Raw genomic sequence first — 24575 nt, 5'->3', positions numbered from 1 at the left:
CTATTAAAGTAGCTCTTGGAGAATGAAAAAGAACCACTAATGAGTTGTTTCTGGAATTGAAATGTTCTTAGATGTGAAGAGTTTTAACGATGGGATGTTACTATCGGTTAAGGAAAACAAAGAGTTTTTATGGTGAGTGACCAATGATTAAAGGGTTTTACTTTTGCTTATAAAGGAGTTGTCTACAACATTTGGAAGATATCGTTTCCTCCAAGCATAAACACCTTCAGCTTCTTTTCTTTGCCCTTTATTTCTCACATACAGAGTTTTGGGTTGTTCTTTTGTCCTTTGATGTTTTTCCCCTTGAACTAGTATAGTACGCCCTCTGTGTTTCTTCTCTTTTACTTCTAAAAAATTTTCATCTTTAAGTATGCCTTCCCATTCTGATTTTAGGGATGAGTCTCCTAATGTTCACCAAAATTTTCTTTTAGGAAAAATGGTTAGGAGTATTGGGGAATCTGGTAGTGAGGGTGAAGTTTCTACTTCTCCACCCTCTGATTTTGAAAAAATGAATGAGTTATTGAGAGATGATGAGGTTACAACTGTTAAGAGGAATAGGAATTGCAATTCTCAGGATAATCAACCTAATGTTGAAAATAATGAAGATAATGATGATGTCAAAGTTACTAAGCAAGTAAATAAGAAAAAAAAGAAGGTTTATAGGAAATCTCATGAAAAATGAAAAAGCAAAAATACGATAAAGAGTTTAAAGGAATTAAAAAGGATAGGAGAAGAAGGAAAGATAAGTTTTCTCCTATTATTGTTCCTGTGTATGAGTAAGCATTTGGGAGGTCAATTCTTATTCTACTCATTTTCAAACTCGTGAATCAATAGTCGTCCTTAAGAAAAAAGTCAATTTGACGATTTTTGATGATTCTGAGTTGTTAATCGTAGAGCCTTTAGCCCACATGAGTGTGTGTTTCTGAATGCTTATGAAGATGAATTTGACTTCATATATTTATATGAAGATGTGTTTAAATAGTTGCATGTTCAACTTCCCTTTACGAATTTTGAATGTGAAATGTTGATCAACACGAATATTGCTTGTATTCAACTCCACCATAATAGTTGGGTCTTTTTGTGATCTTTCCAAATTCTTTGCAAAAGTTTGAAAATCGTCCCTCTATCAATAAATTCATGTATTTCTATCAATTGAAAATAAGGGTTAAAATCAGTTGGACTTCCTTGAATGCTTATAAATTTGGGAAATTGTTCTTCATTTATAATTAATCATGGAAGAATTTTAAATCTAATTTCTTTCAAGTTTATCCTAATTCTGAGTGTAGAGACTTGAAAGAGTTACTTTTCAAGGAGGATGGAAAAACTCCCAAATTTCCTTTTTATTGGCAACATTTTCTATTTAAATTCAAATCTCTCTCTCTCTCTCTCTTCAAGTGTTGTCACCGTAGGAAATTAAGGATATTAAGATTATAGCAGAATGGCCTCACAAAATGTCTTGTAAATTCATTTTGGCAATTCCTAATTCAAATCATCCTGATCGGATTTTGAGCCATGATTATCTGTTTTATTTTTGCAGTGTTGATTTATTCAAATGTTTGTTGAGTTCTAATCGATTTGTTTTATCCATTTGTAGAAGTCATGAAGGTTTGTGATTACAATAGTTTAAGGAAATTGGTTGTTGATGACCAAATGTATCCTCTATTGGATACTAGTAAATAGAAGAAAAGGAAAAAAAGTAAAGGAATCCTCTAAGGCAAATCTAAATAAAGATTTTTTTAATGCCGATTTGGGAGTAGTCTCAAAACCATATGGTGGTAGCGATTTTGTTGGTGATGATGTGGTTGTTGGTGTTGCCAGACTTGTTCAAAATGAAAAGATTATCGGTTTGACCATGCCAAATGTTCAAGTTGAGGAAGAGAAAGGGAAATAAAAAGAAAAGCAACAAACATCTGATGACAGTGCAGATCTCAGAAAATAAAATTTAAAAGATTGAGTTACAAATGGTGAGAAGATAATGTCGTCCTCTACTACTCCTAATCTTCCTCCTCCTTCATCTCAAGACAAACAAGGTAGTAAAATAGGTGCTCCACCTTTGACTACGGTGCACCGAGAACGCGCCAATAAAGCCATTTTTCTGGAAGCAAAGCTTCATGATGAATCAAAAATGATTCAAAGGTGTTTTGATGATAACAATGATGACAACAAAAGATCATGACAAAGGTGTTGAACAAAAAGCTCAAAGATCAAAGAACAACTCAAGTGAATCAAGAAGAGTTCAAGAATCAAGAAGGATTCAAGATCTCAAGAATCAAGATCAAGATTCAAGACTCAAGATTCAAGAATGAAGAAAAGACTCAATTAAGATAAGTATTAAAAAACTTTGAATAGCACATGAGTTTTTGACAAAACCTTTACCAAAGAGTTTTTACTCTCTGGTAATCAATTACCATATTGTTGTAATCGATTACCAGTAGCAAAATAAGTTTGAAATAGTTTTCAAACTGAATTTACAACGTTCCAAATATTTTCAAAAGGCTGTAATCGATTACAAGGTTTTGGTAATCGATTACCAGTGTCCTTGAACGTTGAAATTCAAATTTAAATGTGAAGAGTCACATTGTTTCACTCAAAAGCTTTGTGTAATCGATTACACTTATTTGGTAATCGATTACCAGTGTTTGTTTCTGAAAAATCTAAAGATGTAACTCTTCAAAAAGGTTTTGACTCTTTCAAATGGGTTTTAAGTTTTTCTAAAAGTTATAACTCTTCTAAATGGCCTTCTTGACCAGACATGAAGAGTCTATAAAAGCAAGGCTTTGTTTTGCATTTTTAATCAATCTCTTACAATCCTTTACAAGCCTTGAATCTCTTTAAACTTCTTCTTCTTCTTTTGTATCAAAAGCTTTCTGAAGTTTTATGGTTTTCTAAACCTTGAAAACTTGTGTTATTCATATTTTCATTCTCTTCTCCCTTTGCCAAAAAGAATTCGTCAAGGACTAACCGCCTGAATTCTTTTTGTATCTCTCTTCTCTCTTTTCCAAAAGAACAAGGGACTAACCGCTTGAATTCTTTTGTATCTCCCTTCTCCTTTGTCAAAGAATTCAAAACGACACAGTCTGAGAATTCTTTTGATTCTTCCCATTCCCTAATACAAAAGCGTTCAAAGGTTTAACCGCTTGAGAATTCTTTTGTATCCCCATTCACAAAGTATCAAAGGTGTAACAGCCTGAGATCTTTGTCTTAACACATTAGAGGGTACATCCTTTGTGGTACAAGTAGAGGGTACATCTACTTGGGTTTGACTGAGAACAAGAGAGGGTGCATCTCTTGTGGATCAGTTCTAGTGGAGGGTACATCCACTAGGGTTTCAAAGAGAACAAGGGAGGGTACATCCCTTGTGGATCTTTGCTTGTAAAATGATTTTTATAAGGTTGAAAGAAATCTCAAGGACCGCAGGTCGCTTGGGGACTGGAGGTAGGCACAGGTTGTTGCCAAACCAGTATAACAACTCTTGTGTATTTGTTTCCTTCTTCCCTACTCTTTTACTTTCCGCTGTGCATTTAATTTTCGCTTTTACTTTCTGTTAAGTTTCTCTTCTACTCCATATTCTCTTAACAACAAAAGTAAAAGCCTTAAAAGAGTAATTTTTAATTGGTAAAGTTTTAGGAATAATTAATTCAACCCCCCCTTCTTAATTATTCTGAGGCCACTCGATCCAACAATTTTGTGTTATCATAAAGGTGAGTTGCTCCTTATACTATTACACTTTGGAATGATGATCTCATTGGTCCCTAATTTGTTCAATTTTCCATTTTTCTAAGTCAAAATGATCAAGATATGATGAAATATGTTGCCCTAGTGGAGAGTTTGGGTGCAACAGAAATTTTCCTTGGGCAAGCTCTTATTGTAGTTTGTCATTGGAAATAGACAATTGTTAATGCTAATGAAAAAATCAAAGCTGTGAAGATTCAACTAAAGAATATGAAAATCGAAGTTGAGAAAACTAAAACACTTGAGATGGCTCTTTCCAGTAGTAACAAATTGGTGACCAAATTGCAAAGAGATTTGGACAAGCATGTTTCATCATTATCTGCTAAGTCTAAAAAGAATGATACTTAGTGTATCTGAGTTGTTGCCTTGGAAAAATTTGTTGCAGATGCTAAAATCAAATTTGATGACGTGTCTTCACAATTTGTTGTTGAGCAAACAAAGAACAAAAATGTCGTGGAAAAAAAATAAGAGTGTTGAAGACAAATTGACATTTGCTAATGAAAAGGTTGCCAACTTAAAAAAGATTGTTGCAAGATTGGAAGGTGAATTATGTGACAAAGATAAAGCTCAATTTGACTTGATTTCTAATTTAGATGAAGTGAAGAAATTGATTATTACTAATCACCGAGAAGGCTTCCAAAAGGCTCAACTTCAAGTTGTTGTGTTTCTGCCATATTTTGATTACAAGAGACATGATATGAGTTACGATGTGGTTGATAGTGAGATTATTAGATAAACTCAACCCTGCTCTGATAAGGAGGAAGAAGAAGAAGAAGAAGAAAAGAATGAAGTAGACTTAAATGTGACTAATTAGTTTGTTGTTCGTGTTTTCTATTGTGTTTTGTATTTTTTTTTAACTGTAGGTTGGGTTTAATGTTGACGTAACCAACACTATTGATTAGATTGACATGTAAGTTTATATATGAATGAAATGATAAGTTATTATGTACGATCTTTTAAATTTATTGAGTTATAACATGGCTACATTAAATTGTAGTAAAAGCACAATGTAAGTTTAAATGAATTAGAAATAAATCAAGTTAGAGAAAAATAAACAAGGCTAAAGTGAGTTACTTAAAAATAAATCTAAGTTTTGAGTCGATCTTAGGTACAATTTGGATATGAATTTGTAGAGTTGCTTGAAAAAAGCTTAAGCAAGGTTCGGATATGACCTTTGGAGAGTTTCTTGAAAAAGCTTAAGTAAGGTTCATGCACAACCTTATGAAAGTTGCTTGAAAAAGATTACGGAAGGTTCGAATGCTACCTTTAAAGAGTTGCTTGGAAAAGCTCATGCACGGTTTGGATATGACCTTTAGTTTTAAGTATAGAATGATATTAAGTTTGGTGTCATATAAATATGGAAATCATACAATAGTATAATAAGATAACAAAATGAAACTTATCAAAAATAATTGTAACTCGAAAGTAATTTAAAATGCAAAAGGATTTCATTGATAACTTAGATCTTAAACAACATGAAAATGTAAGACCATCCTTTTACATTCATAGTTAGGTGTGCCTTGTTATAACCTCTTCAGCCAAAACCCTTATCTTTTTACATTTGGAAAAAAAAAGATTGAAGTAGGAAAAAATACACCACCTAGATTTAACTGTAATAAGGCTTTAAATGAGTTTCATTTTGAGTCCTAAGAATGACCTTTCCTGCTAGATCTTCGAATTTGCATGCTCTATTCTGCAGTGGTTCAACTACTTGAAATGGACCCTCCCAATTTGGTGAAAGCATTCCCTCTAAATGGTCTTTTCGAGCATCACTTCTCATTCTCCAAAATAGATCACCTGTTATGAAATTCCTTCTTCTCAACTTGGAGTTGTATTTCCTAGTTACTCTTCTTTTGCATGTTTCCTCTTGGATTCTTGCTTCATTTCTTACTTCTTCGACCAAGTCCAAATCTACTAGTAGAGCTTCGACATTGGCTACTACATTATATATCATTCTTCTAAGTAAGGGTTTCCCGATCTCTACTAGAACATGGTGTTAATGCCATAGGTCAACCTAAAAGGTGTTTCTTTCATGGTTGATTGTGGAGTACAGTAGTCCCAAACTATGCTTGGAAGTTCTTTAGAGTCCTTTTGGTGCTTTTGATAATCATTTTCTTAACTCAGTAAGAATAAATTTGTTATCCACTTTAGCCTACGCATTTGTTTAATTGTGTCCAACCTGTGATGCAAGATGTTTCACTTCGAGTTATTTAAGGAACTCTTCATATCCTTTTTCGATGAATTGTCTTCCATTGTCAGTTACAATAGTTTGAGGTAAGCCATGTATGCATATTATGCTCTTCCATGTGAAATTTTGTACTTTATGGGTTGTAATTGTCATCAAAGGTTATACTTCTATCCATTTAGTGAAGTAGTCTATAGCAACACGTAGGGATTTGAATTGACCTTTAACCACTCGAAATGGACCAAGTATATCCATTCCCCATATGGCAAAAGGCCAAGGAGATGTGATGCTATGAAGTTCCTCAGAGGGAGCAAGCTAATTATTGTTGAACTCTTGACATTCTTTACATTTCTTGATGTACTCAACATAGTCTGCTCAAATTGTTGGCCAATAGTATCCAACACGTATAACTCGTGTTGCCATGCTCTTGCCTCCTATGTGCATTCCACAAATTCTCCTATGCACTTCATCCATAACATATTGTGTCTGATGTTCATTGGTACACTTCATCAAGGGCCTTGATATTCCCCTTCTAAATGTTTCATCGTTCATGACAACATAATGAGAGACTTTGAGTTTTACCTTCTTGGCTTTCATCTCTTCTAAAGGTAACATATTGCTGATGAGGTAGGTTCATATTGGAAATACCCAACCACTTCGAACAACTTGATCAAATAAGATTTCAGCAATGTTCGTGCTTGGTGCTTTTAAAGTTTCCTAAAGGAAGGTTCTATGCTGACCTAATTTTTTGGTGTTGGCAAAACAAGCTAAGGCATCAGCACGATCATTCTTCTCTCTATCAACTTCTATGTTTTGAGTGGTTTTGTACATGATTTTTGGCCTTCTTTAATGCATTATATTTGATTTTATTGGCATAACTCAGGATTCTGTTAAAGTGTGATACAGACAGGATGAGAGTGATAGTATGCAAAAATCCAACATAAAAAGAGTTGAAAAAATGGTCTAAAGAGCACACCCATGCTAAATCCAGAGCACACCTATGTTGAGTCCAGAACACCCATGCCTAAAAGAGTACTCTAATGAAGACAACAATTCTTCTCTTTTCAGCATGGTCGTTCTCATACCCTTGTCTTTCTTTCTCATGTATTTAAGGCTATTGTTTTGCTTTATCTGTACCTATGGATGTTTAAACCCCTGTTTCTAGGGTTGCAGGAACAATGTTGCCACAGGGAGGAGAAGATGGCCGAAGCAAACGCTGGAAACAGTAGACAACATGAGCTACTTTGCGGGATTACCTCGCCTTTAGTGTGGGAATCACTACGGGTATACAACTCACCAGGACCAAACTTGTAAGTTGAGGCATGGATTAATCAACATGATTCAAAGGATGCAATTCCATGGCCTACCATCAGAACATGTAGTCCATCTTAATAAGTTTTTTAAACTTACAGACACAGTGAAGAGTTCGGCCAATGCTCCTGACTACATTAAATTGGTTGGTTTCACATTCTCATTAGCAGGAAAGACTGAAGATTGGTTTAGTGACTTGTTGAGTTAGAGCATCACTACTTGGGATTAGTGCTCACTAGCATTCTTGAACAAATTCTTCCCTATAGTGAAGTCTGAATAGTTGATCAGAGTAATTGGAAATTTGGCCTAGTTGAAACAAGAATTTCTATATGAAGCCCATGAGCAATTCAAAGTATTATAGAGAAGCTGCCGCACCACGACTATCCACCATAGAGGTTAGTCCACATCTTCTATGGAGGGCTACCATAGCAAAATCGATCATGCCTGGATGCTACAACAAGGGGAAACCTCATGCACAAACTAACTGATGCAACAATAGAGATCATTGAGGTCATGGCTTCTAATGCTTACAATGGTGTAGGAAACAGAAGGATTCTCAAGAGGCCCACTGGAGTTCATCAAGTGGTGACTGATCCATCTAGTTCTTCTGTTGAACAAAAGATGGATATGTTGACCAAGAGAATGGAGACTCATGTTGGGTCATGCTTGAGTATAGGACATTTGTTCAAGTAGAAATTGAGCTTATGACTAGTATATTACATCCAAGTACAAGTCGAGTTTATAACATACGGTACAAAAATTATTATCTTTGCCTATAACAAGAAAAAAGGGGAAAATATGAATCAAAATAAAAGAGCACATTAACAAAAGTATTAGCTTAACATAAGTGTGCTTTTGTATTATGTATAGTTGCAAATGATACATGTTGTTTGAATCTTTTTGTAAATCCTAATTTGGCACACCAGGTGCTTCTTTAGGTCTTTTAATTTGGCTTATATAAAGGGGAAAAAAGCATGTCCCACTCAACAAGAAACTGACCTTGATTTATATGTAAAAATCAAAGACAAGTATAAAAAATAATTAAACATCTTTATTCAACTAACTGAACTAGGCTTTTTTTAATATTCATACTGCTATTAAATCTTGACTAAAGAAATTAATAAAATTACAAAGATACCCTTTAATTGAATAATTAAATAAGAATATGAATTTGGTTTAATGTATGAGCTCTCAACATATGTGTTATGATATATGAAGAAGACAACTATAAAAGAAGAAAATTATGCTTAAATGTTATCTCATTTTTAAGAATGAGTAAAGTAAGATCATGCCTTTTTTTTCTAATTTTTACTACAAGAAACAAAATTTATACTTTCTTCATTTATAAGACTCAAATTAAAAGTGGTATTTATTCATTTTCATAAGATTCAATCCAATCCAACTCATAAAAAAAGTCTAATCCATATTATTTCTTTCTTAATTATTTTTAATTTTCATTATTTGGATACAAAACTCTACACTTAGCTAAGTTACTCTTGTATATTACGTATTAATTATTTTAGTTCAACCTATTACTATTTTACATGATACAAACGAAGTGGTTGATTTTTATGGGATATATATCAGAAGAAATATCCCAAAATCAAACTAAATCTATAGTGGCACATGATTAATTATGACTATGGGACTTTTTCGTTTGACCATTTATTCTTTATCACAATATGCTAAATTTAAATATAAACTCATAACACAGATTAACTAGCAAAGATCATACTAATCACTCAATTTCTTCAATTCATGCTAATTAGAAGAAAAAAAAATCCAATTTCTAGGATTCACACTCAGCATAAGAACACGACAATTTCACATCGAAACATCAATTGGCTCGTCCAACATATATAATTCACAATTATAATTGTAAAGATAGAATCAAAATTGAAACACCCTGATCGAGGCCGTACCCGAATCAAATAAACATTAAAAATACAGTATCTAGGAAGTGATCCTAGGTCGTCTCCCAACGAGCAATAGTCAACCAACGTTCATAATAGATAATGATAAAACAGTAACGAATTGGGGGGAGGTTGTTTGTTTTTGTAATTTAAACAGCGAGCAAATTTTAATTAGAAACTAACAGAATTAAAACATGTTGTTTCCCCTTGATTCACAAGCAAGTATCTTATCCTAAGTTACGAGGATTTATCCTTAATCAGTTCAACCATTTAATCCAACCCTAAATTAAATTACTAAGCGAAAATTAATATAAGGTTGTCATTATGTGATTAAGCAACACATACACCAATTAATCATAAACGAAACTAATCATTAACCATGAACGTAAATTAAGTGCAGAGACAATTAATCAAGCACTAAGCATGCATGGATTAATAGCAACAAATACAGAGTAATTGGTGAAGAGGAAAAATTGATCAGAATTCAATAGTAATAACAAAACATCAAATAGAGTTGTGCTTGATCCTCAAGAGAAAACAACGCTGGAGACTTAGCCTTCCATTAATCAGCAGAAAACAAAATTGTAGATAGAAGCCGAAACGAAATTGCAGAAAAGGAATTTTATTCTACGTGAACAGTGTGTATGAACAGTAAAACTGAAATTCTAAAATCCTAGAATCATTCTCCTCTCCAAAAACTCTCTAAACTAAAACCCAGGTGCTGTTATATAGGTTCTTAGCCCCAAAGCTTACAAATCTATTTTAACTCCAAGCCCATAAATGAAATAAAATAAAATCTGGACAAGATAAGATAAGATTGGATGAAATAAAATCTAGATGGAATAAAATTTGGATAAAATAAAATATAGATGGAATAAAATCTGTATGAGATAAGATTTGAGAAAATAAAATTGTCTACTCTCTTCAAGTCCAAGCCTAATTCCGGATTCAAGGCCAATTGCTTATAATTCTCCTGAAATTAAATTAAAAACACAAAATTAGTCAAGTAGGCCCAAATGATAAAACTGCATAATTAATTTGACAATTAAGGCTAATCAATAATTAAAATGGTGAAAAAAGGGTTAAGAAATAGGAGAAAATAATGACACATCAAATCCCCCCACACATAGCCTTTTGCACTCTTGGGCAAAATCAAAAAGCAAAGCAAGGAACAAATCCAGAGACATTAAAGAGAAACAAACAAACACAAAAACAATTATATATTTCTCAATGAATCTCAAGGAATGAAAGGAATGGGTAACATCTAACACGTAGAGAGTTAAAGAATCAAGACAGTCATGAAAATCATCCAAGCATCTCAAACATGGTAGGATAGTCAATCAGGTCAAGAATGAAAAGTGATAAAGCCTCATAAGATATGCACTCTATCTCTCAAGTGTCTAGGCTATTGTTTACTCTCAGAGCACCCATGAAAACAAACACCACATAGACTTGACAAGACTAAAATTGACAACCACACCACAAACACATGCACATGAGGATCAAAAGGTCTTTTAAGGTTGTAATGGGGCCAAGGATAAGGTAGAGGAAAGTATGGGATAAGTAGCTAAAACCCAAAGGAATAGAGGAGCAATGAGGAATAAGTGGGAACTAAGAAAAAGTAGTAAACCCCAAAACCAAAATTAGAAATTAAGCATAAAAAGTAAACCCAAAACAAAATCAACCAAGTCCTCAAACCAATCCAAGTCTTCAAACCAAGACCTCATTTATTCAACTTCATTTTTTTTTTGTCTTTCTGGTTTTTTTTGTTTTTTTTTTCATTTTTCTGGTTTTTTTTAACGTGAACAGTAGTAATTGAAAGCAATTGAAAAATAAAGCAACAATTAGGCAATATATGTATATACATCAAGCATGGCCAACAAAAACATATCATCCAATGAAACATACCCCCCCTACACACACACACACACTTATTCCCAAAACAATTCCAAAGCTCCAAAATTCCTTAAGGGTATGGTGAGATCATGGTTTTTCACTTAAGGCTTGTAATGAGCTTCAAGACAAAAAAAGGGGAACATAGGCTCAAAGGGGCTATCAAAGGAATTAATTCAAGGTAGGCTCATTTAGCTAGAGGCATATAAGAACAAAATGCCTAAATCATCTCCCAACATGCATGTGAAGCAAGAAGTATCAACAAGAGTCAAGCCAAGGCTATTGTGCAAGCAATCAATGGGGCAAAACACACCGAATAAAATAGATGATGATGGCTCAAATTCTCACCAAGGGTAAATCTATCACTTCCAATTCGAACTTTCAAAACTAACTTGACATGTAGAGAAAAACAAGGATTTCAATTCACAAAATGCCAAGAAACTCCTATTTCAAAAACAATTACCCATTACCTGTACATAACCCAAAATTCAAAGAGAAACATGCAATGTTGTATACAAAATATAAAACCAAAATAACAAAATTAACCTAGAAAACCTAACAAAATTAAACTAGAAAACCCCAAATAAAGAACAAAAAAAAAAGAACAGTCTCCCCCCCCCCCCCCACACTTAAACAACACATTGTCCTCAATGTAGCACAATCATAAGATCAAGAGCAATCAAAACAATCAATAAATTTGGACAAGTGCAATGAAATTGAAGAAGGAGATAGAAAAAGAAAACTCCCTAAGTCATGACGGAAGAGAAGTAGGGTGAAGTAAAGAGGTCTCCTCCACCACTACATCCACGAAGGAGAGAATTGTGAGGAATGGTTTCAATCAGTGTCCATTGACCTTGAAGCTCTTATCTATGGATTCACTTTTGATCTCAACTGTACCATAAGGAAAAACATTAGTCACCACAAAAGGACCAATCCACTTTGACCTCAACTTACCACTCATGAGTCCGAGCCTAGAGTTATACAATAAAACTTTTTGTCCAACCACGAAGTCCTTCTTAGCTATTAAGCTGTCATGGAACTTCTTGGTCTTCTCCTTGTAGAATTTGGAATTCTCATAGGCTTCTAAACGAATCTCATCTAGCTCACTTAGTTGCAACTTCCTTTCCTCTCCAGCCTGATCAATAGAGAAGTTGCAGGTCTTTACAGCCTAGTAGGCTTTGTGCTCTATCTCTATAGGAAGATGACATGCCTTGCCAAAGACAACCCAATAAAGAGACATTCCTATGGGTGCTTTGAAGGTAGTCCTATGCGCCCAAAGAGCATCATCCAGCCTGGTGCTCCAATCCTTTCTGTTCGGCTGCACAATCTTCTCCAAGATCCTTTTTATCTCCCTGTTTGAAATCTCAGCCTGCCCATTAGTTTGGGGGTGGTAAGATGTGGAAATTCTGTGCACGACCCCATACTTTTTGAGCAAGGCATACATGGATCTGTTACAAAAATGGGTGCCTTGATCACTAACGATGGCTTTAGGGACTCCAAACCTGCAAAACAGATTAGATCTAACAAAATCTACAACAACCTTAGCATCGTTAGTTCTGCTGGGTTTGGCTTCCACCCATTTTGAAACATAATCAACAACAAGGAGAATATAAACAAAACCAAAAGAGACAGGGAAAGGTCCCATAAAATCTATACCCCTGACATCAAACACCTCATAAAACAACATGGGTTGTTGAGGCATTTGTTGTCTCCATGAAAGTGACTCGCCTGCTCTCTGACAAGGCTCACAAGTGCTACAGATTCTCCACGCATCCTTGAAGATGGTGGGCCAATAGAAACCACAGTCAGGCACCTTACGAGCTGTCCTCTGTATGCCAAGATGGCCACCTGGTGCGGAAGAATGATAGAATTGCAGGACCGAGTCGATCTCATGGTCTGGAATGCATCTCCTAATAACTTGGTCACTGCACAACTTCCACAAATAGGGGTCATCCTAAATATAATGCTTAGCATCACTCTTAATTTTATCATTTTGAGATTTAGATGCTAAGGGAGGAAAAACAGAAGCAACCAAATAATTCACAATATTAGCAAACCAAGGAGTGGGGAAGGAATCATAAATACTATACAGAATGTACAAATGGTCATCTGGAAAATCATCCCGAATGGGTGAGTCCTCAGACGCATGCTCAATCCAACTCAGGTGGTCAGCCACAAGGTTCTGTGCACCGCTCCGATCACGGATCTCCAAATCAAACTCTTGGAGCCAAAGCATCCACCTGATCAATCTAGGCTTTGATTCAGCCTTCTTCAACAGGTACTTCAGAGCTGCATGGTCAGTATAAACAATAACACGAGTACCAAGTAAATATGAATGAAATTTCTCAAGAGCAAAAACTATCGCTAATAGCTCATTCTCTATGGTAGTGTAATTTGCTTGAGCAGCATCCAAAGTTCTGGAAGTGTAGTAGATCACCAGAGGCAGCTTATCAATCTTTTGAGCAAGGACAGCCCCCAATGCATAATTGGATGCATCGCACATTAGCTCAAATGGGGCTGTCCAATTAGGTGCCTGAATGATAGGGGTGGTAGTCACCGCACGCTTGAGGCAATCAAAAGCCTCTTTACATCTGTCATCAAAATCAAACTCCACCTTCTTTTGCAGCAGATTGGATAGTGGAAGGGTCACTTTGCTAAAATCCTTGATAAAGCGCCTATAAAACCATGCATGAACAAGAAAAGAACGAACCTCTCGCACGCAAGAGGGGTAAGGCAATTGTGAAATAACATCTATTTTTGCAGGGTCTACCTCTATGCCCCTACTTGAAATGATATGCCCTAAAACTATACCTTGTTCTACCATGAAGTGACATTTTTCAAAATTCAGCACAAGGTTAGTTTCAATGCATCTACTAAGAACTCTATCCAGACTATCCAAACATGTATCAAAAGAGGATCCATAAACAGTAAAACCATCCATAAACAGTAAAATCATCCATAAACACCTCTATGCAACTCTCTAAAAAGTCACTGAAAATGCTAAGCATACACCGCTGGAAGGTGCCAGGGGCGTTGCATAGGCCAAAGGGCATCCTCCTATAGGCAAAAGTGCCAAAGGAACAAGTGAATGTGGTATTTTCTTGATCCTTAGGAGCAATATGAATTTGTAAATAACCAGAAAAACCATCAAGAAAACAGTAATGAGACTTACCTGCCAAGCGCTCAAGCATTTGATCAATGAATGACAGGGGAAAATGATCTTTTTTGGTTACCTGGTTCAGCCTCCTATAATCAATGCAGACTCGCCAGCTGGTCTTCACTCTTGTGGGGGTAAGCTCATCCCTTTCATTCTTAATTACTGTGAGGCCTGTCTTCTTAGGAACCACTTGGACTGGACTCACCCATTGGCTATCAGAAATGGGGTAGATGATTCCAGCTTGTAAGAGCTTGGTCACCTCCTTTTTCACCACATCTAGAATGGCAGGGTTGAGTCGCTGCTGTGGCTGCCTCACTGGCTTAGCTCCATCCTCTAAAAGTATCCTATGCATGCAGGTAGATGGGCTAATACCAGGAATGTCTGCTAAAGTCCATCCAATGGCTTTCTTGTGCTTCTTGAGAACTAGCAACATTTTCTCCTCTTGCTCAGCAGCAAGGGAGGCAAAGATGATCACTGGAAATTTTTCCTTGTCCTCCAAGTAAGCATATTTGAGGGTTGCTGGTAAGGGCTTCAACTCTAGTGTGGGTGGTGGCTGAACAGTGGGAGGAACCAGGGTAGGAGAAGAAAAAGGTTCCTCAGCCTATACCTCATAAAGCAAGTCAAAAGTATACGTACTTCCTGCTACATGGTTAGTGCATTCTGACTCTAAAAAATCAACATCAAGAGGTACAACACCCAGAAAATCAGAACTAGACTCAAATTCAGATTCATTCTCAGCATAAAAATCAGATACAGGATCAAATTCAAACTCAGATTCAGATTCAATGCATAAGGAATGACAAGTATGCAGATCAGATAAAAATGGATGTTTCCTACCATGAAGAACAAAATCAAAATCAAACATATAATCATCAACAATCCGATCAATTATCTCAGCACGAAAAATAGAATGATCCTCAGATGGATGTTTCATGGCATCAAGAATGTTAAAATGAACAACAATATCACCAAATTCCATAGACAATGTGCCAACATAAACATCTATCTTGGTTCGGGCTGTTTTCATAAATGGCCTGCCTAAAATAATTGGAACTGAACCATGGGAAAATCCCTCTTCCATATTAAGAACATAAAAATCAATAGGAAAAATAAGTTCACCAACCCAAACCAGCACATCCTCTATGAAACCTGCGGGGTAAGCAACACTTCTATTTGCCAAATGAATCACCACATCTGTAGATTGCAAAGGTCCAAGAGATAAAGAATTGAAAATGGAAAGAGGCATGACACTAACTGATGCTCCTAGATCTAGCATGCCATTCACAAATTTAATGTTCCCAATAATGCAAGGTATACAAAAAGTACCTGGGTCCTTACATTTCTCTGGAATGTGAGGAACATATTTACCTATCAATGCTGACACATTTCTACCCATGCTAATCCTTTCATTGCCTTTGAGCTTCCTTTTGTGGGTGCACATCTCCTTTAGAAACTTGACATATTTTGGAATCTGCTTGATGGCATCTAGCAGAGGTATGTTCACTTCTACTTTCCTGAAGGTCTCCAAGATCTCCTTTTCCACTTCTTCCATTTTTTTGTTTGGAATTGCTCTAGGTGGGAATGGAAGAGAGATAGGAGGCTGCTGTAAGTCAGAATTACTAGAAGGTCCACCTGCATGAAAATTCTTGTTAGGAAGCTTTCTCTTTTGTGCAACTATCTCATCCTTTTTTTCAGGTGTAGAATGAAGCTTGATAGGTTCAGGTGTAGGTACTGCTACTATTAGTGACACTTGAATATGGTTGCCAGACCTCAAGGTGATGGCACTCACATTTTTCGGATTCTACATAGTCTGTGAAGGTAATTTGTCAGAATTTTGGGACTGATCTTGGTTCAACTGAGTAGCCATCTGCCCCATCTAATTTGTCAGACTCTGAATGGAAGCTCTTATCTCTTGCTAATCTACCCCATCTGGATGGTCATTTGCCTTACTAACTCTTCTAAGAAAGGTTGAGAAGGGGCCTCAGCTGCTTGTTGTCTTTGTTGTTGCTGCATTGGACGAGGAACATATGGCTTGCTTGGACCAGAATCATTCTGGAAAAGAGGGACATGCTATTGTTGTTGTAGAGGACTTGCCCATCTCAGATTTGGATTATTCCTCCAACCTGGATTGTATCTGTTGCTTGAAAGGTCATAATTATTCTGTTGTTGTTGGTTTTGTTGCTGAGGGGGTCTATTATAAAAGTTTGCAGCATAAGCTTCTGGTTGCTCATTAACTCTAGATTTTTGCAAAGAAGGACAGATTTGTATGGTGATCTGCAGAAGAACATAGACCACAGACTCTTGCAACAGGTGTAGATTTCTGATTCATGGCAAGCTAAATTACTAGGTTGACCAAGGCATCAAGTTTTCCCTCAAGCTTTTTATTTTCAGCAGATGAAGATGAATCCGTGGCCACCTCATGGACTCCTCTAAGGACAATAGCATCATTTCTTGCACTGAATTGTTGGGAGTTGGAAGCCATCTTCTCAATCAAATTCCTAGCCTCAACAGGAGTCATATCACCAAGGACTCCACCAGTGGCAGCATCAATCATACTCTTCTCCATGTTGCTAAGTCCCTCATAGAAATATTGAAGGAGTTGCTCAGAAATTTGGTGGTGAGGGTAGCTTGCACACAATTTCTTGAATCTTTCCCAATACTCATACAAGCTCTCTCCACTAAGTTGCCTGATGCCTGAAATGTCTTTTCTGATGGCAATGGTCCTAGATGCAGGGAAGAATTTCTCCAAGAACACCCTCTTAAGGTCATCCCAGCTGAAAATGGACCTGGGAGCAAGGTAGTATAGCCAATCTTTTGCCACTCCCTCCAAAGAATGAGGAAAAGCCTTTAGAAAGATATGATCTTCTTGGACATCAGGGGGCTTCATGGTGGAACAAACAATATGGAACTCCTTAAGATGCTTATGAGGATCTTCACCTGCAAGACCATGAAACTTGGGCAGCAAATGTATTAGTCCAGTCTTGAGAACATATGGGACACCCTCATCAGGATATTGAATGCACAAGCTTTCATAAGTGAAATCAGGTGCAGCCATCTCCCTAAGAGTCCTCTCATGAGGTAGAGGTTGAGTCATGTTCTCAGTATGAAAATTAGTAGTCGAATGCTCAAACGATATCCAAATGAGCTGAAATTTTGTGAGCAACACCCTAAAATCATGAAAAGATAGCACAAAAATTTCCAGACAAAAATTCAAAGTCTAACTATGAAAATTGCCTAAGGAAAGTTTAGAAAAATAAGACAATAATACTACAAAAATAAAAACTTAGTAAGCGGCTGATTTTTAAAGTTTAAAACAGCAAAAGACTGCAGGTCAACTGCCACGGCATGGGAAATTTTCTTCTACCCCAAATGCATATATAATAATAGTCATTCTGATACCCGGAGCAAAAGTTATGGCCATTTTAAGTTTAGCTAAAAACAAGTTCCCAAAATTTTTGTCTCTCTCAAATACTGTCACACCAAGTGTTCCTAGTATTTTTCACACAAAATATGGATCAAAAGAAACTACCACACAAAAAAACAGCCAAAAATAACAACTCTAACTATCAAAACAAAAATCGCTAATTAAATTGCAAAATCAGTCGTTAACCACTGTTCACAGCAAAACACAAAACTGAAACAATCGCTAAAACAGGGAACGCGACTGAAATGTAAAACAGAACGCTACTCAAAACAAAACAACACACACTCACAACCTAAACGACAGAGCTACACACAAAACAACTAAACACTATTATGAACCTTTGGACCACTGCTCCCCGGCAACGGCGCCAAATTTGATCGAGGTCGTACCCGAATCAAATAAACATTAAAAATGCAGTATCTAGGAAGCGATCCTAAGTCGTCTCCCAACGAGCAATGCTCAACCAACGTTCATAATAGATAGTGATAAAATAGTAACAAATTGGGGGGTTGTTTGTTTTTGTAATTTAAACAACGAACAAATTTTAATTAGAAAATAACATAATTAAAACATGTTGTTTCCCCTTGATTCATAAGTCTCTTATCCTAGGTTACGAGAATTTATCCTTAATCAATTCAACCACTTAATCCAACCCTAAATTAAATTACTAAGCAAAAATTAACATAAGGTTGTCATTATGTGATTAAGCAATACATACACCAATTAATCATAAACTAAACTGATCATTAAGCATGAACATAAATTAAGCGCAGATACAATTAATCAAGCACTAATCATGCATGGATTAATAGCAACAAATAAAGAGTAATTGGTGAAGAGGAAAATCTGATCAGAATTCAATAGTAATAACAAAACCTCAAAGAGAGTTGTGCTTGATCCTCAAGAGAAAACAACGCTGAAGACTTAGCCTTCCATTAATCAGCAGAAAACAAAATTGTAGATTGAAACCGAAACAAAATTGCAGAAAATGAATTTTATTCTACGTGAACAGTGTGTATGAACAGTAAAAACTGGAATTCTAAAATCCTAGAATTATTCTCCTCTCCAAAAACTCTCTAAACTAAAACTCTGGTGCTGTTATATAGGTTCTCAGCCCCAAAGCTTACAAATTTATTTTAACTCCAAGCCCATAAACGAAATAAAATAAAATCTGGAAAATATAAGATAAGATTGGATGAAATAAAATCTAGATGAAATAAAATCTAGATAAAAAAAAATCTAGATGAAATAAAATTTGGATAAAATAAGATTTGATAAAATAAAATTGTCTACTCTCTTCAAGTCCAAGCCCAATTCCGGATTCAAGCTAAATTGTTTATAATTCTCCTGAAATTAAATTAAAAACGCAAAATTAGTCAAGTGGGCCCAAATGATAAAACTGCATAATTAATTTGACAATTAAGGCTAATCAGCAATTAAAATGGTGACAAAAAGGGTTAAGAAATAGGAGAAAATAATGACACATCACACCCCAAAACTCATCTCAATTGATCCTCTAAGGATTCCTACACATGTTTTCACTACTCACCAATCGTGAATAAATCATCCCTTACCTTTAAGCGGGATCACGTGTGTAGTTCGGCTAGGATAGCGATGTCTCTAGCGGTTCCCTAAGATTTCTTAAACTTTTTCTCTGGTAACTCTATTAAGATTTCCAAGCGTTAGAGAGAAAGAGAAGGAATTGAAGCTTCAATTTCACTGTCTCCATGCAAGAGGTATTTCTCTCTCTACAGACATTATTTCGTCTATCCCAACGGTGGGAATGTTCGTAAATGAGTTCCCATGGTGGTGTACAAATTTCAGAACGACCAAACGGTTAACAAATCTGAGATCATAGTTTTATTGAGACAGATTTAAGTGTATACAGGAAAAAGAAATAGTTTTGGGAGAAAAAAAAGAGAGAACGAATTTGGGAGAAAAGAAAGAGAACACAGAAGTATCGTAATTATAAAAAATGACATAATATATCTCTATTTATAACTAGTGTACTTTTATGCTATTATTGACTCTATTTTTCTTTATTTTATTATTTTATAAAAAAGACTTTATTTTACTCTTTTATTAAATAAATAACCAATTAAAATATTCCTTTATTTTTCTAAAATATCATTTTACTCTATTTATTTCCTAATACTATGAAACTCTTATTTTAATTAACAAAAATTATTTTCTCTCATTTATTTAATTTCTAAAAATTCTATTAATTTTTAAATAAAATTCTATTTATTTAATTCCTCATTTTACAGCATTTGATATGATATTTTGATGGATTTACTATTCACTTAGTTAATGGCACTTTTGAGAATCTATCCATTACTTATATATATATTTTTCTGTATTGCAGCCCATCTGCTTAATTGTGGCCATTACTCCAGCAAATCAAGATATAGCACATCAGATGCCATCAAGGTTTCCAGAAAAGTTGACCCTGCAGGTATGCTTGCTGCATTTTGTTTACCATTATGCTTCAACTATAGAAATTGTATGCATTTATTATTTTTATGATTTTCTCTTGAGTCCTGACACCGCGTTCCAAATGTTTTTCTTTTAGGGGAAAGAACGTTCGGTGTGTTGACAAAGCTTGATTTGATGGACAAAGGAACAAATACTCTCGATGTAAGATCTTGGCATTTCTAGCACACTCGGTGTAAAGTCATGAGATTATAATTTTTGGCCTGTTATGAAACCTAGTCCTGATTTTACATGAATCTTATCGATACTGATACAGAATAATTTTCACATACCAGCCTTAATGTTTTCATTTTGATTATCCTGTAGGTCCTTGAGGGAGGATCTTATCGGCTTAAAAACCCTAGGGTTGGAATTGTAAACCGTTCTCAGGCAGATATTAATAGGAATGTGGATATGATTGCTGCTCGGCAGCAGGAGCATGCATTTTTCACTACCAGTCCTGATTAGTCACACTTGGCCAGCCAAATGGGCTCGGAATATCTAGCAAGGATTCTCTCAAAGGTTTATATTAATCCTACTCTTATCCAGTTTAGAGTGTTGGGAGTGCATGTTTTTATTTTTCCTCTTGCAACTTTCCAGAGTTACTCGGTTGGTTACTTATAGAACTGAATTGATTTCAGCATTTAGAGTCTGTGATAAGAGCTCGGCTTCCAGGAATTGCATCTTTAATTAATAGAAACATTGATGAGCTTGAAGTAGAGTTGGCACGCCTTGGTAGACCAGTTGCTGACTTGCTGTTGATGCTGGGTTGAGGAGTAATTTTTTGCTGTCTGCTGCTGATATAAGTTCAAATAATTCCTACTGTGATATTTATCTAGCTTCCTATGATTTTATCAGGCCCAGCTGTACACTATTCTAGAATTATGCCAAGATTTTGAACGAGTAATTAAGGAGCATTTAGATGGAGGGTAAGATTTTCATTTTACTTTTTTGGTTCAAACTGGCAACAGTATATCAATTTATTTTTTTCATGAATTAGACCTCATTATATCAATGTTATTAATTCTTATTTGCTGCCAAAAATAAGAAGTTATTTTAACACAACAGGAAACTGAAACAATATACTACAAACTGAACAAGGTTTTGGAAGGTAAAAAAAATGGAAGACTTCAAGAAGTTACAGTAACTATAGTGTAATAATGGGGATAAAACATAATGAAGTTGTAATTTAGATCATAATTAGCCTTGCAAATACTTCATGGCCATAATTACAATGCAGGGATTATAGATGATACTCAACCTACTTTGACATTTGAGTGTGTAAGCATCTAGTTTTAAAAACTGGACACAATATTTCTGCGTAGGAAAAGCCTTGACCCAGCTAGTTTCTTGAATTCTCCCTCCTAGGTGGCCAGGTGGCGATCGAATTTACGTGGTTTTCGATTACCAGCTTCCTGCTGAATTGAGAAAGCTTCCACTGGACCGTCATTGTAGTTGCAAAATGTGAAAAAAAGTGATTTCAGAGGCAGATGGGTATCAACCTAGGAGAGCTCGCTTCATTATGTCAAAGGTCCTGCACAAGCTTCTGTGGATGCTTTAAGTGCTTTTGCTTTAAATAGTTTGATCCAGTCCAATTCCTAGATTGAAAATAAGCTTTTCCAAAAAAAAAATCTACATAATTGATCTTGTTTTATGCTGCTGTCTGTGAGACTAACATTAATCCTGACTATATTTAGCTAGCTACCAATATTTGCTATTTGTGGAAGGTTCACTTCGTACTGAAGGAACTCGTGAGAAAGTCAATTGCAGAAACGCAGGTTTGAGTTTAATTATTGTCATTTTTTTGGCTCCTGAGGGGGTGGTTGAGTTTTGGCTTTCCTCAAGTAAGTACTAATGGTTTATTCTACATGAAATATGCTTTCATTTAAATTTGACAATGGTTACAGGAATTGAAGCGCTTTCCAACTCTTCAAGCTGAAATAGCAGAAGCAGCTAATGAGGGGTTAGAGAGATTCCATGATGACGGTAAGAAGACAACGTTGCGGCTGGTGGAAATGGAATCTTCCTATATCACCGTTGATTTCTTCGGGAAACTCCCTCAGGAAGTTGACAAGGGAAAGAATTCAGCTTCCTCCTTGTTAGATGATCAGTATGCCAAGGGACACTTCCAGAGGATCGGTTCAAATGTTTCATCTTATGTTGGGATGGTGTCACAAACGTTGAGGAACACCATTCCAAAGGCTGTGGTTCATTGCCAAGTGATGGAGGCTAAGCGATCTTTATTAGACCGTTTTTATGCACAACTGGGCAAAAAGGAGGTATAAGACTTAAAAATTATGAATCACCTTCTAACATATCAAACTGCATTCACATATCACTAAAGGAGTCTAGCTCAGTTAGTTAAATGCATGTGAGTTGTTTTAAACCTCTTAGTAATGTGTTGGATTATTGCGGACTAAAAAAACTGCATTCAGATATCACTTCCATGGTTCATCATCCTATTTTAGAGGGAAACATCTAATGGAGACATATAATGGGGCATTGGATGATTGAACTACTACAAAGTACTTCACACACTCAGATAAATGTATTTCTCAGCCATCTTGAAACAATGCGAAAACTTAGTCTCTATTGACAATCAAAATACAAAAACCCAAAAAAGAGAGTGGGGGAATGTCAGACGAAAATTTGCTCATATTTTTGGTGGTTTATGTTTTCAGGAAAGGCAACTCGCATGGATGCTGGGAGAAGATTCTGTGTTGAGGGAAAGGAGATTGAAGCAGTTTTTTGGTCGGGATAAAATGAATCTTGAGTTAATATACGAAGGACCTCTCTTAATGGGAAAAGAATGAGATGATGGAGTTAATTGATATTGTTACAATTAGCAGCAAGCCAGCAACGGCTCCATTTGTTGATTTTTTTCTGCTTAAGCTGATGTCTGATTCAGAGCTCGAGTGATATATACGTGGGTAATATAACAAATTAATTCTTAGTATCGATTAATTTAATTTTTAAAATTGTAAAAGAAAAAAAAGGCATTACTCTATGAAAATAAATTCGTTAATTTATTTGTCTCCTACGTTGACAGCTATGAATGTGATTCATAACTTTAATAATTACATTCAACTTTTTTTTTTAAAACTGTGCAGAGTTTTACCTAAGGATTATCCCTCCCAAACATTAGAACCTGATTGATAATCTTTAATGATTTTTTTCTTTTCAATTACATTTTTTCATTCACAATATTTGAACCTAAGAAAAATTTGATTGTTAAGCTTTAGTGGGGTCTTTTCCCAATCTCATTTTTTTCATTAAGACAAGATCTTGTTTAAGGGAACTCAATCTAGTATCACTCAAATCAACCATTAGTTGATATTGCATTCAAATTTAGTTAATATTTGGACATATATTAGTCAATTAGGTCTTTAATGTTAGTGATTAAATTAATTAATATGTGTCAAATTTAAAAATTAAATTATTTAAAAATGTAATATTAAATTGATGGACCATGCAATTTTACATATCAAATTAATTGATAGTAGTTAATTTTGTGGACTAAAATTTCTTTTTCACGATTTTAGGGCTAAATTGGCTAGTACTTATAATTTTAAGGATTAGTTTAACAAGTAGTCAATAAATTTATTGCATAACCATTCAATTTGGAGATAATAATCATTTTTATATATTTGCAACACTTGAGATTCGGCTGAATTTGGATAGATATTTTTTGAATTTATTGATTTACTTTTTTATTTATGATTTGTTCTTTTTTTTAACAAAGTTCAGCCAAGTTAAAATATGCGTGTTACAAATAAAAATAAAAAAGGTACACGTTTTTTTTAATTCACCAAAAAAAATTGTTTTTTTTGTCGACTCCAAAAACTTGTTCTAATTAATCAAGACTCAAAAGAAAATCTGCTTTAACTGATTCATTCAAAGGCCCAAAATTAAAAGGGAAATTATTATTCTTATCTCCTTTTAATTAAAAGGGGTTGCTATTGACCCCTACAGATTTGTTTTGGTCCTTACCATCATTCAAAAATTCCAAAAACATGTTTTCCCAAAATGCACAATGAAAATCGTAATTTTATTATACTAGGGGGTGCAAAAAAAAAATGTGTAACAGAATAACGATTATGTGGTACAAAACATGCACAATCGAATTATGATTTTATTGTACAAATGAGGGTCAATAAAATATGCACAACAGATGCATGACTCTATTGCACAAAATAATTCCATTGTGCAAGTGAGGGTTAATAAAGTATGCACAACAGAAGTATGACTCTATTACACAGTGTACAACGGAATCATACTTTCGTTGTGTATTTGCATTTTTTTTTTTGTTTTTTAATGGTTTGACAAATAGGTATGAGAAATGAAAATAACTTGTGTATTAAATCAAATTTAATAGAAATGTCTACTATATATAGAGATACACATTCGTATATTTAATTGGATACATATTCAACGTTTAACATTATTTCAATCCATGAAAATGTCTACTATATATTGAGATCCTCTAGT

The 24575-nt window shown here is 35.1% G+C and overlaps 1 pseudogene; it reads left to right on the top strand.

Moving 5' to 3' along the window:
* The first annotated feature begins 436 nt into the window (after positions 1–436).
* Positions 437–23112, top strand: LOC100799761 (dynamin-related protein 1E-like; annotated as a pseudogene).
* Positions 23113–24575: the final 1463 nt, after the last annotated feature.

This window comes from Glycine max, chromosome 5 (assembly GCF_000004515.6).
Source record: "Glycine max cultivar Williams 82 chromosome 5, Glycine_max_v4.0, whole genome shotgun sequence".
NCBI lineage: Eukaryota > Viridiplantae > Streptophyta > Magnoliopsida > Fabales > Fabaceae > Glycine > Glycine max.
This window is presented reverse-complemented; position numbering and strand designations above follow the sequence as displayed.